Genomic DNA, 12463 nt, shown 5'->3' on the forward strand with positions numbered 1-12463 from the left:
TGTGTGTGTGTGTGTGTGTGTGTGTGAGAGATGCTACCAGTGTTCCTTACTACTCTCTTCCCCCATTCTTCCTCCTTACATTTGCCCTCTCTAGCCACCTGGCTGTTCTAAGAATGAAACACTCCATTTCTCATTTTCTCGGCATTATCTCTAGATATCCTTCTTACCTGGAATCTACTTTCTCCTCCATTGTAACTATTGACCTCTCAGGCTTTCTTTAAGTCTCAACTTAAATCCAATCTTCTATAACAAGCCTTCCCCAACCTCTCTTAATTCCAATTGATTCTCCCTTTTTTAAAGTACTTCCCATTTAATATTGTACATAGCTTGCTTGTATATATTTGTATGTCGCCTCCCTTATTAGATTGTAAAATTCTTGAAGGTTGGGACTATGTTTTGCCTTTTTTTGTACCTCTAGCATTTATCATAGTGTCTGGTACATAGTAGGCATTTGATAAATGTTTGTTGATTAATTGATGTATTCTCCTTAGTTTCCCAAGTCATTCTTATGGCAGAGGGGAAAAATGAAAAATTTTGAAATCCATTTCTCCTCATTTATTTTTTATACAGCCTTCTTCTTCTACCTTCTCCATCCCTCATTTTCTGTATCACCCCAACACTTAAAATATTGACTTACTAATGATGAAATAAAATTTTAAAAAATTAAATAAAAATATATTAATTTGAGGAAGCTAGATGTTACAGTAGATGAAGCATTAGCACTGGAGTCAAGAAGACCTAAGTTCAATCCAATCTCAGACATTTAACACTTATTAGCTGTGTTAAGTATCTTAACCTCAGTTGCCTCACCAAAATAAAAAATATTGATTTACTCCTTCCAACTACTTTTTTTCTTGATTTTCCTCATTTTATAATTCACTTCTCAGTTGTTTTTAATTAAACAAGAAATTTTAAAAAAATTGTGCTCCCCACAGTCATAGTTTTGCCTAGCCCTTGCTATACAATCAGAGAGGGATTCCAGGACCAGATGATAAAGAAGAGAAAGGTTGATATCATCTTCAGTTTAAAATCTAAAAAGTTGCCTGAGGCACTTAGAGGTTAAATGAAAAAAAAAAAAAAAAAAAAAAAAACAGGCCGAAATGTGTGTGGGAGGCCAAATGTGAATGGACAACTTGACTCTGAGTCTAGTTCTCTAACTAATAAACCAAAGGTGGAATATTGGATAGAGTGTCCAACTTGAGTCTGGAAGACCTGAATTAAAATCCTATTATCATTAGCTATAATTTATAGCCTTAGAAAATTGCTGCCAACACTGAGAGGTTAAATCCAGGGTCACACAGCTGTAACACGTTGGGACATCTTGCGAGTCAATGCAAACTTCAAAATGCTATTTACTATTTACTATTGTTATTCAGAGGTGGAATTGATATGTAGCAGAAGCTAAACGAATGTTTGATTAAAAGTACACTATGGATATACTTAACACTCAACAAATATTGAACCACAAAGTAAACTTGATGGTTTTTACTTGATCTGACTGAAAGATTAGGTATTTCTGTGGCTAGTTTGTCAATTATTTATGTAATGCCGGAGAAACTGAGGCAGGAGAGAGATTAGAGAGTTTTTAATATTTTATTAATGGGAAAGTAAAATTGACTGGACAGGACTCTTGTCTCAAATTATCCAGTCAGAGAGAGATAAAAATATACTGGGACCAAGGAATCCATGTTGGTCCCAGGGCTGGAGGAGACTGTCATCCCAAAGAATCCAGCATCCAGCATCCAGCCGCCAGCCTCCCGCAATGAATGGAGGAATCCCAACTTCTTAAATACCTTTTCTCTAAACAAAGGAAGGGGTAAGAAGCGTGGGAAAACTTCTGTCAGGATAAGGGAGGCCATAAATCCTAGAAAACCCAGAGACAGGATGTCTGAATACACAGAGATAAAGATGTCAGTGAAATATCTTGAAATATTTTAAGAGGGACATTGTAAATTCTTTAGGACAGAAAAGTTAGGAGTTCTATTCTCTTGTTTATCTTGCTAACAATTTATAACCTTAGAGCAAATAGTTCTGTCAGACCAAAGGGAGGATTTTACATTTTAGAAGATTGAGACAAAACAGTTAAGGAAACTGAGACAAGGGAAACTAGTACAGGGAAACTGAGTCAGGACAGTTAAAGAGAACTGTGACATAACAATTTAAAGAAATGAAGTTTGGATTCCTGGAAGGAGGAACTCTGGAAATAATGATTTGATTATCACAAAATTTTATAGTCTCTATGGGCTGTTGTAAACCTGAGATGCTGCATTCCAGAACTTCAGTATATAAATCTGATTTTGGGGGGAGTCTTTCTTTTTAAGAAATGATGACTAATCAGTTTTTAAAACTTTTCCATAAAAGTATAATTTTATTAAATTTTATTTCTTGTTTATAAGAGAAACTTAAAGGAAACAAAAAACCTTATCTATGCCCGTAATATGACCATATCATCTTAAAAGTTTTCCTTTTAGTAGGAATTCTGCTTTAAATTATTGGAATAATCAGAATTTAATTACAATTAATTTCATCTTACTAATTCATTAATTACATTTAATTTCGGCTTCTACTTAAAAACTCTTTTGCGTTGTTGTAGCTACTAAAACTTTTTTTTTTTAATGATGTTTGTTACCATCCTATTCCAAACATTAAAGCAATATAATTTCTTTTTAGAATTTAAAGATTTTTGCCATAAAATTACATCACTGACTTACCGGAACAATCTGGCAAACACTAGACTAAGAAGGCAGGGGAGGGCAGGGGTGTAGCCTATGCAGGAGTTCCCAGAAACAGGTTCAAGGCTGAGCAGAGACTGGGGAGGGAAATGGGAGGAGGAGAGATGGGGGGAGGAGGGAGGAGGAAAGAACTCTGGCTCCTCCCCTCCCAGATCCAGGTGGAAAGAACGGATCTTTGAGTCGCACAATTTGAAGTTGTAAATGCAATTGTCATATATCTAAGTTGCATGTATGTAAGTATAATATAAGTTGTAAAATATGTTAATTGATTCCAGCTCAACAGCAATACAAAAGCCTGGCTTGTTGGAAGGTAATCTCCATTTCTTAAACTTGGTTCTGAGCATTCGGCCGCAGATGGATTCCCGAGCAGGAGGCACTCCCCTGGCAGAGAAACAGCCCCACAAAGCTCAAGGCCACCCCTTTCCTGAGAACCGTTGGGAAGGGGCGGGGAAAGGCGGTGCCCGACGGGAGAGAGCACCAATCACCTTGCTCAAGGTGGCCTCGCAGTCCTCCCTCCCTCTCCCAGCCTGTCCCTCCTTACCCGCCTTGCGCCTCCTCCTGCCCCCCAGCCACGTTGACGTCAGTGCTTGCGTGGGAATTCTCTCCTTTCTAGTAGAGCCCAGAACGTCTGCGGGAGCTGTCAGGCCCCTGAGTGGCCGCCTGACCCGCCTCTGCTGCCGGTCTGGTTATCTTTCTTTGTCTCCCTCGCCAGGGGCTAGCTGTTTAACCCGCGCCTCCTCCTGGACCCAGCGAAACGGGAAGTTGCCGTGGGCAAAAGGAAGCGAGCAGGACAGCTGCTTAGGTGAGAGCCTTGGGGCGGGCAACCAGGAGCCGGGAGGACTAAAGGGGGAAGCAGCATCCCCTCGCTTTGTCCCCCTGGGTGGCGTGGCCTCTGGGTGGCGGCGGCCTCTGCCTGGCGCGGACCCTGTCTAGCCTGGGCTTCTTCCGGCGAGCAGAATGGGCAAGAGGGAAGGGGTGCAGTTAACGGTCTCCTGCTCGCCCGCCTATCGCCGTGCCAGCCAGCCTCTGGTTCTCTGTGCCAACATCTGCCAGTCTGGGATGGAGTATAAAAGAAAACTCATTCAAGGCCTGGGGTATTGACCACGCAGCTGCAAACAAAAGGTAGTCGTTTCCTCCTGGCCTGCAAAGGGAAAGGTGCCAGGTAGAAAAGGAAATAATGAAGATGCTGAAAAGGACTTGTGGGGAGGTGATTAGCCTCTGATTAGGTAACACCTTAGGGAGGAGATTTATATCTGACGCGGCTTAGGGAAAAGTGACTGGGTAGTGTTTTTCACTTTTTGAGTGAAATAATAAATAATTAACAATTGTAAAAGCACTTTCATATCTTATTTCATTTGATCTTTAAAGTAACTCCATGACATATAGGTGCTTTTATTGTTATTTTACATCTGAGGAAACTGATGCTGAGAAATGTCAAATGACTTGCTCAAGGTCACATTGCTAGGGATTGTTCTAGGTGGGTCTTCTTTACTCTCAATTCTAGCATTTTTTCCACTGTGCTGCCTAGGATGAGGGTAAAAAAAAAGTTTTGTTGTTGACTGAGAAGTTTTATATCTGATACATATTTGTAAAGGGACTGGCTTTGTTGGTAGAATTAATGGTATAGAGTTCTATGATTAGAATTAATGGTGTCACCTTTAGTCACTACCATATATTGATGGAGAGAGGAGTATCTCTAGCTACTGGCATAAATGGATTGTCAGTGACCTCCTGTGTCACCCTCATTGTTAGTGGTAAAAAAAAAACACACATACACACCCCTGTGTGATTTTTGAGAAAATTACATTTTATTCCTCTTGGGTTTCAATTTCTTAATCTTATAAAATGAAAGCACTTTCCTAGAAGATCTCTAAGGGCCATTATAACATTTGTGGCCCAAGTAACCAGGGGCCTTAAGGTAGAAAGTATAATTCTTTACTCATTGTATAGTCTCTCTTCAGAGAGACTGTACTTTCTCTAGAATATTATTTTGAAGATAAATATATGCAGGGAAGAAAATTTCACATCCTTTCTTAGTGCTCAAGCTCACATTGGCAATATTTTATAATATTATGTAATGTTCTAGTATTGTTGGTAATAACATAATAAAAGTATTTCCTTTATCTGAAAGTTTTTAGAACTTTGTACCACCTGTACTTTTATATACAATTTAATTTTCTTATAGTTAATTTTATGCATATCTTATATCTCTTATTAATTATAAGGTTCTTGGGGGAGTAGTCTCTACAAATTTTTGTGCAAAAAATAGGTGAATAAATGAATCTACCATTTCTCTTGTTATCTAATTGAAATTCTGTCCTTTAAAATTAATGTCCATTTTTTGGTTCATGTTATAACTGGAGACTAATACTTGTCACTTTAATCCATTCTTGGATTATTATTATTTCAAAAAGAACACACAATAATTCATATTGAACAAGCAAAAAGGAGACTACAAGCAAGAGATATAATCTCTTAGTAGCTCATTAGAGCTATTAGAGTTCATTAGAGCTATTAGAGACAATTCTCTAAGACTAAGAAATAAGTTTCAAAGAAATTCAAATTTCTTCTAGAAGGAGAAATGTTTCATTAATTTTATTTCTAATTTTTCACAATAGAGCTTTCCATAGTAAATATATGTTTGTATATTTATATACAATATTATATTGTTATAATGTTATATTTAAGACCGTGATAATCCTTTCAGTATTTTACAAATATACAAGACATTCAAGTAAAAATATTCAAGAGAGTAGTATTTGATAAATTCATTGGAAAAAGAAGCCATTATTTTAATAAATATAACTGGGAAAATTGGTTAGTAGTTTGGGTGGGAATGGATTTAGACTCTCACATCCCATCATATTTATACCTCACTAAATTCCAGCTGAATTAGAAACTTTTTTTTAAACTAGCAAAAACATGGGGGAGAAAACATAAAAATTTGCATTATAAGGGGGGTATTTTTTAATATTTAAGAACTAGGAGAGAATAATTTTTAAAAAACTAGATTTCTCAACTACACTAAAATAAATTTCTCTACAACAAAACCAATATAATTTAAAAATAATAGTAGTCAATAATAGTCAATTAATATTTATTAAATGCCTACTGCATACTATGTTAAATACCAATGATATAAATATTAAAAGAGAAAAGCAGCTCCTGCCCTCAAGAATTTTAGTCTACTAGGGAAGACAGAATATAAAAAGAAACTCAAAAAAAAAGGTGTGAGAATAAGGGGAGAGAAGGTACTCAGCTTGTGGACATGATGGAGAAAAGTCAGTCAAAGAAGTCCCAAAGGAGTATAGCCAGGTGAAAAATTTAAATTGTTAAAATATGGCAATGTTTTGTTAATAGGGTGTTAAAATATGGCAAATATGACATAAAAATCCTGAAATACATACATTTCATATATATGTATATGTGTGTATATATGTACATATAAAATATCAGAAAGGCCCTGAAATCAGGAGGACCTGAGTTCAAATCTGGCCTCAAAACACTTAATACTTCCTAGCTGTGTGATCCTGGGCAAGTCACTTAACCCCAATTGCCTCAGCAAAAAAAAAATAATAATATGTATATGTGTGTGTGTGTGTGTGTGTGTGTGTGTGTGTGTGTGAAGGATATAAACAGTTTTCAAAAGAGGAAACATAGTGTTAATAATTATTTGAAAAAGATGCTTTACTTAAGGAGATACAAATTGAAACAACTTTGAAGTATCACTTCATACCTGTCAAATTCCCCAAATTAATTAAAAGCAAGGAAACTGAATGTTGGCAGATTTTCAAAGAATCGAGTATAAGCTGCTACAGAGAATCAAGTATACCTTATTTTCATTTATGATTAAATTGCAAATCTGTATATATATTTTTAGAATAATCTAGCAGTATCTACTGAAAATCTCAAACTGCGCCCCCAAACTCTATACCCTCTGACCCATTGATTCCATTGTTAACTATATCTTGAAATTTTTATTTAAAACCCATGAATTCATTTTTCCAGTTGTTTATATATGATATATTAACTATATCTTGAAAATTTTATTTAAAACCCATGAATTCATCAAAGATATTCATAGATGCATTATTTATAGTAGCAAAAAATTGAAAGCAGCTTAATGACAAACCAAAGGGGAATTTTAAGGTAAATTTAGGTACCACAGTGTAATTAAGTTGGTACATGTCATAGACCAGACCTGTGAGGTTGCTCAGGTACAGAATTGGTATAAAATGAGAATTAGATCATCAAACAGTCAAAATGGAAAGTTTACTTAACCACAGCATAGAAAAGATATTCAGCAAGAAGATAGCATTGATTTCTTAGATAGTTAACCACGCTGGTTGGATTGTCAGAAGCATGTGACAAGACTCATGCAAGAACTCCTGATTTTTCATGGGCTGGTTTTTGTATTTAGGTGAAGAGGAAGTTACAGTGTTTGGCCCAGTGGCAGCAAGCAGTTTCCTGGCTACCAGTAGCATGGGCAACAGAGGATTTGGGTTCAGACCCAATGTCTTAACTATTCTAACCAGGAACTGATAAGGGCCCTCCATGTTGCTGCTTACCAGTGCTTCACGTTCTTTCCCCCCTTCCCTGGGAGGAGGGAGAACAAATATTTTCTTCAGAGGCCTCTGCTGAGGGGCTCTCTCATTCTGCAGTGAATGGGTGGATTGTTTCACGTTCCTCCTGTCCTTGGAGACAAAACACCTACAAAGTGTTCTAACCCTTGGTCCTCAGAGTCCTTCCTGAAGTGAGGGCGATTCCTGGTATCATCCTGCTGGGAACTCTGAGGGCCCTTATCAGTTTCAGATTACAATAAGGGGATAAGGTGGGCCTATCCTGCTCTGTAGCTGCTCTGTCCATAGTAGCTGCTGAGAGAGAGCACTCTTGTTTTGTCCTACTCTGCCCCTTGACCCATACCCTCCATTCTGGCCCGACGCTGCTGCTCCTGACTGGTCTCCTCCACAGATGAGGTAAGAAAGCCACAAGCGTGGCTCAAGCAACCTCAAGGGTTTTTGGCCAGTCAGGTCAGGACTGGAACTCCTCAAATTATAGGAACTCATCCTAGCTTTGATGTTTTAAACTTACATAGCTACTATTGAAAATAGGAATATTTGTTGAAGAATTTTTCATATATTCTTATGAGGAAAAAACCCCACAAAGCAAAAGAGATCGTTAAAAATTTTTCTGGCTAGTTTATGTGCTCTAGCTGCCAGATGTGAATAGTTGTTATTTCTGCCAGGGCTTCTGCAGAATGGACTCCAGCACAGACTATCACCTACCTTTGGGAGCCCCAGTGAGAAAGAAGCTTATAGTTCAAAGGAGCCAGAGTGGGCACAGTCTCTCCTCTCCTTTTGTCCATATCTCCACTTCTAGGAAGGTCACTGGATTCCTGGGGACCATCAGTCCTTTTAAGTGTTAGGAAAGACACTGTGTCTTGCACCACATTTTCATCAAAGTTCATATGGTACAGTTCTCAATTGTTTTCCATGTGCCAGATGAGAAGTGTCAAGAATTTTATTAAAATTTCCACAGTAACTCCCAAATTGCAATCTTAGGGAGAGTCCAAGTCTACCAAAGCTTTTGCCCTTATAGATCACTATTACCCACTGCCTTCATTCAAAATTTATGCACATTCAACAAAAAGTTTATAGAATTTATTATTTTTAAAGCACAATTCTTAAAAATGCAGAGCACAAGCCTACAGATAGTTTACTCTTCAATTTCCCTGGGTCAATGGAAGATATTTCACCTTATCCTGCCATACCCAAAAGTACCACCTCCAGAATCACAGAAACCCAAGAATTCATAGCTCCCAATCAGAATGTCTAATCATGTTGGATTCTTCTTTTTCCACATCACCTTTCCCCACTTCAGTTTAGGTCATTCCAATTCATTCATGTTAACTATTGCCAAGTTATTGTAAATTGGGCTTGACTCAGTAGTTTGGTGATTCAGATTCAAGCCTGGAATAAAATAAGAAATTATGGGTCATTTAACAGTGAATAAAAGATTTACAGTGAACAAAAAGTTGATTAACTTCAGCATGGCAAAGCTATTCAGCAGGGTATAAAATTGATTCATTTGGGAACAATTTTCTTGTTTTTGTGTTTGCCATGTTGGTGCATAGAGGAAAAATAAATGGGAATTAATGTATAAGCAGAAAATTCTAATAGAGGAATTGAAACATGTAAGTTATAGCATTTTACAGAATGAATTTCACTTATTTAATTGGAAATGATCCCAAAGTAACTTTAGTTGTATGAGTGTTCAGGATAGTTTATGATTATTTCAGTGTACTGCCACTGATCAAACTTTAGGTTTTAATAGCATATCTTAGATGTCTTTCTTTTCATTTCTTTTCTTCTCTCTCTCTCTCTCTGGCAATTGGGGTTAAGTGACTTGCCCAGGGTCACACAGCTAGGAAGTGTTAAGCGTGTGAGGTCAAATTTGAACTCAAGTCTTTCTGACTTCAGGGCTGATGCTCTATTCACTGTGCTACCTAGTTGCCCCTATAATACTGTTTCTCAAAAAATGTCATTTAATCCTAGCTTTTTCATATTCAGGAAAACAATTTTTAAAAATAATTTTATTTCAATCTAGATTTGGTTGGTTTGATGACTTTTAATTATGAAAAAATAACTTTAGTAACCTCAGTAAGCTACATTAACATTCAATAACATAGCATTAACAAATTGTTTACTTTTTGGGGGGAAGTAAAAAAGAAATTTGACCAATAAATGCACAAATTGTTTTGCTTTCCATAGTAAACATAAAGTGACTAATTCATTTATTTATACATATATATAAAATATATATTCATATATTGGCCAGAATAATTTTAGTGTTTAATATATGCATTTTTCATCAGTCTTCTCATGGCATTTTTTTTTCTTTAATAGTATCTAATGTTTCTGATCAAAAAAATTACTGTTGATAATCTGTTGGTTGATATATATTACCTTGCAAGTTATTTTTAGTGTTTTTTTGATAGTTGGACCTAGCTGTTAGCTAGTGTTGCAAGATTTGGTATTTGTCTAATGTCAGAAAAATTTATAGTGTTATTTACTTCCAGATTCAGAAGTGAGAGCTTAAAGTGGACATTGAATGCTCCCTTATGCTACATTCCTTATTGGTATCTTTTAATCTTTAGCTTGGTGTATAGTGTTTTTCAGTGGCCTCGAAATCAGAAAAAACAAGAGTTCAAATTTAGCCCCAGATACTTATTAGCTATTTGATTTTTGGTCACTTAATTTGTCTGCCTCAGTTTCCGAAACTGAAAATGAGAATAATAACAATACCTACTTCCTAGAGTTGTGAGGCTCAACCAAGATAATATTTATAAAGCATCTGATACATAAGATACTAAATAAATGTTTGTCTACTTCCTTCCCCCCTTTCAAGTATAAGTAAATATTAACAATATTAAGATGCAACACTGGGAAAACTTTTTGTTTTTTAAATATATATATTTTGTTTATATTTTTTATCTGTACATCACAATAATTTCACCTCTTCCACTGGGCTTTTCTCTGTGACAAAGAAAAGCAATTAAGGAAACATCACATAAGAAAACATAATATTTTTTACTTATTGTAGTCCCTGCCTCTTTGCTTAGTAGTTTCATTCTGGGACCTTCATTGGTTTTTCCATTATCTAAGTAGAATTCAACTCCCTTTTAATGATCACTTCAGTTACATCTTTATAGTCATCACCTACGTTCTGTTGATTATTTTTATTTACTATGCATCAGGACATACAATCTTTCTTGTTCTTCTAAATTTATTATGTGTCTTTTCTTACTGCATAGTAATTTTCCATTACATTCATAAACCATAGAGGTTTTGGTTTGCTTTTTTTCCTAGCAGTTCCCTATTCAATAAGTACTTATTTTGTGTGTAGTTCTTTCTGTACAAAGAATGTTGCTGTATTTATTTTGGCATATATTAGACCTTTTTTTTGGTCTTTGATATTGTATTATATGTTCAATATGGCATTGCTGAGTTAAGAGTTTGTGGTTATTTTAGTTATTTTTCTTTTTAAAAACTTATTTAAAACAAATATAAAAATACAAAAAAAGCAAATAAAATCAATTCCATTTGCATAGCAGAACATAAGAAAGAATTTAAAATATTAGAAAATAAATTACCATTTCAAGAAAGCCTATCTAATAAATACTATACATTGTGCTCAGAGCTGTCCATCTTTTCTTTGCTTCCTTGTAGGTTTGCTTTTGTTCTCTGCTGTATGCTATACACTTTTTACTTTATTCTTTTTTTCTCTTTCCTCCCTCCTACTTTCCCTAAGAAGGCTACAATTAAGCACAGATATATATCTATATATATCTATATCTATATACACACACACACACACATAATCATGCAATATGTTGTATGTACACACTTATGTATATCTATATTAAGGCCATACTATGCTTGTTTGCCCTTGAAAGTGGACAGTATCATCCTTCATAAGTCTAAGTCTTTCCATATATTTATAAATCTACCATTTCCTACACCACAGCAATATTCCAATTGTATACTAATAACTTTAAATAGTCTAAAATAATATTGATTAATCTGACCGACAGGTAGTATGATTTCTCTATTTTTTGATTAAATCTGTTTTAGCTTTAATTTTTTCTGAGATCAATGATTGCTATCCCTACTTTTTTTTCTAATAAATTCTACTCCTGATCATCATTATTATTATGTTTGTGTGTATCTTTTATTTCCTATTTCTGCTGACTCCCTTGGTTTACTTCTACCTGCTATCTTGCCTTGCTATTATTTAACCCACTGCCCTTTCAAGGATCCCTCCCTTTTCCTCAGTCCTAACCCTTTCTCTTTTCCCACTACACACTTTATCCCATTTCTGTTAATTTACACACCCTTCTATAATCCCCCCTTATTCTACTCCCTCCCCCTCTTATTTCTTTTTTAATTAGAAGACATATGTCTCTGTGTGAAAATGTGTGTATATATGTATGTATTGTTACCTCTTTAACTCATTCCCAAAGTGAGTAGAATTCCAAAACTCCCAGCTCTCCTCCCCCTTTTAATTCCTCTGTGTCAATTTTTGCTCATTCACCTCATTTGTATAAAATAATTTTAACCTTTTCCCAGAGTTGTGCTTCTTAGAATCAGATTATTCTCAGCTCTACTTCAATCTTTCTTTTTAACTATCCAATGACTAATATCAATCTTAGACATATAGTTTATATTTCTATTATATATAAAACATAAACTGTTTATCCTTATTGAGACCCTTGAAATTAATCTTTGCTATTTACTTATATTTCTCTTGATCTTATATATCACATTTTCTATTAAGTTGTCTTTATGCAACAAAATCCTGAAAGTCTGCCAGTTCATCGAATATATATATTTTTTCATTCAGGATTATGCTTAACTTTGTTGGGTTTGACATTTCCAGTTGTAGCTCTATTTCTTTTGCTCTTTTAATTTATTGTGTTCCCAGACCTACAGATTTTTAATGTCGATACTGCTAGGTTTTCTGTGATTCTAATTTTGACTCTGCTGTAAATAAATCATTTTTTCCTTTGTTGTTTATAGTATTTTCTTCTTGATCTGGAGGTTTTGGAATTTGCCTATCATATTCCTGTAGGTTTTGCTAGTTGAATCTCTTTGAGTTGGTGATCAGCGGATTTTTTTCTATTTCTACTTTCCCCTCTTGTTCTAACACGTCAGGACAATTTTCTTTAATTA

General features: G+C 35.4%; 1 protein-coding gene across 1 annotated transcript in view; it reads left to right on the top strand.

Annotated features, from left to right (window-relative positions):
- Positions 1 to 3348: 3348 nt before the first annotated feature.
- GNE (glucosamine (UDP-N-acetyl)-2-epimerase/N-acetylmannosamine kinase) overlaps positions 3349 to 12463 on the top strand; it is a 59960-nt gene continuing 50845 nt past the window's right edge. The window contains exon 1 of the mRNA XM_051996124.1: positions 3349 to 3534. The gene's annotated coding sequence lies outside the window, so the exon portion shown is untranslated. The remainder of the gene's footprint in view (positions 3535 to 12463) is intronic.

Source organism: Antechinus flavipes, chromosome 1, assembly GCF_016432865.1.
Source record: "Antechinus flavipes isolate AdamAnt ecotype Samford, QLD, Australia chromosome 1, AdamAnt_v2, whole genome shotgun sequence".
Taxonomy (NCBI): domain Eukaryota; kingdom Metazoa; phylum Chordata; class Mammalia; order Dasyuromorphia; family Dasyuridae; genus Antechinus; species Antechinus flavipes.